Source organism: Stylophora pistillata, chromosome 2, assembly GCF_964205215.1.
Source record: "Stylophora pistillata chromosome 2, jaStyPist1.2, whole genome shotgun sequence".
NCBI lineage: Eukaryota > Metazoa > Cnidaria > Anthozoa > Scleractinia > Pocilloporidae > Stylophora > Stylophora pistillata.
In genome coordinates, this window is record NC_142520.1 from 14,465,089 (window position 1) to 14,471,238 (window position 6,150).

A 6,150-nucleotide genomic window follows, 5' to 3' on the forward strand; every position below is an offset into this window, starting at 1 on the left:
TCTCAAAACATGGTGTGGTTTGGGCTGATTAAAGAGTTTCAAAATATTTATATCTGTCTTGCAAGCGATGATTTTATACCCTGACATACCAGTAGTGACTTGCCTAAACGTCAACCAACAATTTCCCGAATTTTCAATCATATTGCATGCCAAATTTGGGAAGAATGTTATCATCTTCGGCTTCATAACGCCCTTACCTTTCCTTTGGCTAGTTTGTACGGCCCATTTACTACTTAGGACAAGTATAGAGAGTTGAAACGTAAAAGTGAAGTGTGATAATGCAAATATACGTAGATTTTGTGTGCTCACAGATGAACCGTGATTCGCTTGCACATTGCACAATGCCTCTTATAGTCGCATTTGTAGTAACTGATTCGGATTCAAATATCTATCTCTGGACAACTGAGCGGATACAGGATAGAAACTAAGCCTGTGAGAAAGACAAATCAAATAAGTTAAAGTTAACGTTCCGTAGATTATTCTGCAATCAAAAAGTGATTATTTATTATTCAAATTCTTGTTTAGGTTTTCCCGGAATGGGTAGTAAATTTCGAGAACATGACTATTAATAATGCTCAAGTTTCTCAGCTGTTTTTGGCATGAAAATATTGGCAAAAGCTGCGGCCATTGCCTTTTCGTGGGTTTGTAATAAACAGTTGCAATCACGGATAATGAAAGCCGGCAACGGTAAAGCACACTGGTTGAGCGTCATTGCTCCACTCTGACGAAGGACTAACGCTTGCAACGTCAGCTTACAAACTCTTTACGGTGGCTAAATAACATTATCATGCTAATCAGTTCATAAAACCACAGTTTTCTTGTTATATTTCCCCACCGACACAGCCCCACAGTTTCTTTAGCAACTTACCCTCTTTCACCTCAAGTGGAGTTTTAATCAAACTACAATTTGTGAGTTTTAATACCTCTCAAGATCACTTTCTATTTTCCCTATGCGTAGATCATGGAGAGCTACAATACTAATTCCAGCCAGCCGGAGCAATTGCAAGAAAGCTTCAATAACCAGCGTGCAGTTAGGGATTTTGACAACTACCGTTAAGAGTCTTAGTCAGATACAGTTTCATCCACGAAAGTTATCTCTCTCGTACTATGGGGCCTTTGGTTTGTTGGAGGAACAGTTCCACGAATTGATGAGCGCGCACAAGGTACCAACATGCGAACAATACGGGTCAAAGGTTATGTCTACTTCCGTGCCGGTCGAGGAAGAGAAAGGCCATATATGGAAGCTAAAGACCATTTTTGTGTTCACCGCATCATGAGAGCGAAGGCGCATGATGTTCTTGTGGCTGAGGTGTCCTCCTGGGCTTGAACTGGAAAGGGTAACCGTTTAAAAGTGACACGTCATTCTTGTTTTGTTTTCTACTTTCTGTATAACAATTTTAATAATGGACAAAACTGGTTCATTTCGTTTCCCTTTTTAGCATCATTGCATTGTTTATGTTTTTTTCTTGGAGAGTTGGTCTTGTAGCAAGCACCTCATTTTTGGTGATTGCAGCATTTTATATGGTTAGACCTATCCTTAGAATCTTTGCTGCGGTACCTTGCATGATCATAATCGCGACTGTTGCGGTAAAAAATCGTAAGCCCGTCAACTGCGAAGACATCACCACCGGCTTTATGATTCGGCAACTGAAAGATACGAACAGTTTGATAGCTGCTGAAAGAAAACTCGCATTTGTTCACGGCCAAAGTCATACTATCCTCGAGGGATTTGCAAACATAAGAGAAACTGTACGAATCTCACCGCAGTAACCTGAAATATCTTCAAAACTGAGCCATTGAAAGAAATAAGTTCCAAAAGTTTTGGGGGGTGAAGTTAGGAGATCGTCAAGAGCAGGAGTGACAATAAGGATCGAGCAGTACATTTTTCATAGGATAAATTCAGTAAAATCAGCTAGAAGATAAGAAAAAAATAAAGATTGCAGAGCACCCATACTCATTCTGTTCTTATTAATTTCATTCTAGTTCCCAGAGCCATGTTACCCTTGTTCAGCATAACGGGAAGAGTAGGCCTGGGTATGGAATAATCCAAAGCTGATCTCGAGAGTAAACTCAGAACGCATTGGCTTTGCATAACTTCGCCACTTGATTGGCTTCTAAGGTGGACTACTACAGGCTATGGCGGTCGTCAGATACTTTTGATATCACATGATCACTGGTTCTCATTGCCAGAAAACAAACAGCAAATAAAAAGTAAAAACATCCATTCGAGATAATGGTCCCTAATTATGTTCTTAGAGGAATAGCTCACACCAACTGGCCAAGCGGCTGTCAAAGGAATGGCCTCTCATTCTTCAGAAATATCGTGACCTGCTTCACGAATCCCCCACGTAATTAGATCTTCGTTGGTATTTCGCGTATTTCTCTGCATTCGCAGCTGTTTACCACAAAAAACCGTTGCTTACGCAATACATGCGCCTAAGGAAGTTTATTGTGACAATAACGTTTAGCACGCCACTGTATAGAAAAATCCCGCTATCCTCTTAAAACGCATTGCAACCATAGGCTAGTGACCCTCTCTTAGATATAAAATGACCTTGAAGGATTTTAAAAGCATTACAAAAAAACTAACTTAAGTAACGATAAAAAGTAACAATAAGTACTCCCCTAAAATTCATTTTCCTAAATAAGCGCCCCCATTAAAGTGCCCCTGAGACGAAAATTGACCATTTTATTTTGGGCTAATTCTTTTACAGAATGTTGAATTGGGTCAAGTTAAAACCCTTTTTGCCATTAAAAACTCAAAATAAACCTTCGATGACCAATTTTTACCGCTTCAAAGTCGTCTAAAAATCGTCCGCCATTGCTGAAAACATGTTCCAGCCGTACAGCAGGAAACGTCATCATGCGTCCAAGGCTCAACAAACTTATGCTTTGCTTTGTCACAACTCTCTTTGTTCGCTGCAAAGAGAATCACACATGTTACTTTTTTGAGAACTGTTTCGTTGTCAGTCGTAAAATGTCGACTTTGTCTGACGATGAATTGTCCCAGAAATCATCTGAAGCCTCTGAGGATAGTTTTGCGCCGGCAAACGATGAATTTTGATAAATAAAGATAAATAAAGAACGGCACGGACTCCCCCTGTGGCTTTTGTGGTCACATCGCTTTATCGCCTTCGAATTGTATTTTTGCCTGTTGTAAGGGATTTCCCTTTTTTGTAAGAAATGATCAAGAGATATATAAAAATTGTTTTCGGCAGTGGCTGATTGTGTATCAAGGCGGATATTGGGGGATTGTGAAAGCCATTTGTAAGCCATTAATGTGTTTGCCCGATACATTTGGTCAATGATCTCATTAACCCTTTCCAGCGTGTTTTTTACTATCGGTGCTTTCAGAGGTTTGAAGTGAACTCTGTTGTTGAGTTGCACTTTGGCCTCTTGTTTTTTCTGTCCTATTCATGACGACTAGCGTTGTGTTGCTTTGGTGAGGTTTAAAGCAGAGTTTGCTTCAACACTTTCAGAGCCGTGACCTCATTGCGTTACAAAGTATTATTTGGCTTACTACAGTCTGCAAGCTGTATTATGACAATTCTCCAAGTAGCTCTGAAGGGCGATAGAAGACTGAACCGGTGGCATTCAGTTTGATATGAAACGGTAGTGGTTCTTTGTTTTGTCCGTGAAAGGTGTAACGGAGGCGCATTGGTCTTGCGAATAAATCTCGCAAAACTAGGCCTGATTTCAAATTCGTTTGTCACGGGTGTTGGGATGAATTTAGGACCCTTTGATAGCACGCTGACTTGGCTCTCAGATGGTCCATAGTTTAAAAGTTTTTGAAAGAATTCTCATTTTCTGAGTTTTTTTGCTGCAAGCCTATATTTTAAAGTGTTTCTACACTCTATGTGTCCTCAGCTGTTTGTTCTACTTTCGCTGTTATTAAAGCTAGCTTTTTTTTTCAGTCAGAGCACACAATTATATTTTTCTTCTCTTTTGTGAAAGTGAGCTCTTTGAGGTCAGAAATCTAATTCCTCAATTCGGCTATTTTATCATTCGTATTTACAATGTTCACCAAGTACTTTCCTTTGTATAAGGTGTTCTGCCACAGAGTTGTTAAAGGTGGATATTGATCAGCGCATATGTAAAGGTGACAAAACCCGTCGAGGTTCGTAGACTTCACTTTCGTCGAGATCGCACTGAGGACGGTTTTTCTTGTCCCTTCTTTTGAAGGGTAGGCACTGAACCCAACAGAATTCTTCGCCTAGATCCTTCAAGGTACACAGATCTCTCGAAACAGTCCTCCGAGAAGTGTTCGGAGTAGATCACAAATATTCCTACAGGATTGTACTTTACTCGGCAAGGTCGCACAAATCGCAACCGTTTTTCCCGCTCTGATCTATTTGCCAGGCTCCGATACAGAGAAATACCTACAGTATGGTCTGCACGATTACTTCAGCTTTGAATTACGCATCGATGCCTTGTCATTTTTGTTTAGGTTTTGTAAGAATAGAGTAGAGCATTCTGTTATGTTTACCTGACATTTTGCCATGTTAGATTTTCGCGTTGAGCCTTTGACGTCACTTCCTCTGAGTCCTGCGATCAATTTCCGGAACATGGTCAAATAATGGCGGACGCGAAATCGTGAGTTTAAAGGCCCGAAAAAAGATATTTCTGGTGCTCGGTCTAGACTGAAATTTGGCAGAGTAGGTGAAGGAGACACACTGAACACGAAAATGATAGAAAATAATGTACGAAAATTTTGATCTTAGGGGCACTTTAAGTAACATATTCATTCCAACATTGTTTCCATTTTCCAGTAAGCGCTTCTATTCTGTTTCTATATCCTCCATGACATTCATTACTTTTCAATGGTGTGTTTTTTTCTCGTTCTTCATATTAACCTTCATCACGGCGGTCTTCTTCTATTTTTCAGCGTGCAGAGCGTCTATGACCAGGTGCGCGTATGAGCTGCCTTGTAACATTAACAACAGATATGATCCTTGCAGGTAAGTTTCAATCAAAGAAGTGGATAGAAAAACCTGAACAAAATTCGCGCTTAGATGGAATTCAAACTTTTCTCAATTGTGATCAGACTCCTTTACGGGAAAGAAGAACTTACTAAAATCTGCTTGGATTAGTACCAACATGTGGCTTCGTTTTCTGGGAGGCACGGGTTCCAATCTCGTCCAAATCTTGTCTCTTTAAATATAAACTTGTTCATATCATGTTATTAAACGAAAGTTGGTCTTTGTTTGTTTAAACTAATTTCTCCTTCTTCCTCTTTTGCATTTTTCAGCTACACATTCGGCACGCCTAATAACTTTTCACTTCGTAAGCTTTGTCAGCTTGTTCAAAATCTCCTATCTTGATTTGAAAACAATCACTATTACCCCCGGTCTCTGCCGCTTTATCCAGGATTTTAATCATCGTTGCCGAGGAGGTAGCGCAAAAAGATTTTCAATACCAGTGCCTTAATCACATCGATATAGATATAGATCATCTAGAGGCCAGTGACAAAGGCCAGTGACAGAGAGTCCTATGGGTACTGTATGAATATAGTTTAAAAAACTGGAACAGTGTGTGAACTATAAATGCGACATAAAATATCAGTGAGAAAGAGCCGCCATGTAATGCGGACTCTGCGTTAAACAGCAAAAGAAATTATAGGTTGTAATACGCCGAGTCCATTCCCAATAACTGGTATCATGATGCTAAAAAACTATAGCATGCAACGAGCGTCAGCCGTCAAAGATCCCAAACACAACGGAAAAATATCGTCGGTTCAGGAATTTATTTTGGCTCCGATCTAAAACAAAAATCGGGTGAAATTGATTAGAAAACAAAACACTCAGGCTGCCAGTTAAATGTCGTACTAAATAAGCGTCGCAGCCTGTGTTAGTATTAATGAAGTCAACTAAAAACGCAAACATTGACTAACTGAATGTTTCTTCAACGTTACTCTATCATCAGCCGCAACACGCTCCGGGCGAGCGCTTTGTTTCATGAGTACTTTTAAGCGCCAACCATGTACACCTTTTTCGCATACCGCTTCTTTAAACTATCTTTTCACGCCATAGGATGATGACATGATTGCGTAAGAGTTGACGCCTCTGTCATATTAGAAGCGAAAGACGATCAAAGACTTTACCCAAACAACCTACTAGGTATCCATGCGGAATAAAAGTACGAATTCTCTGC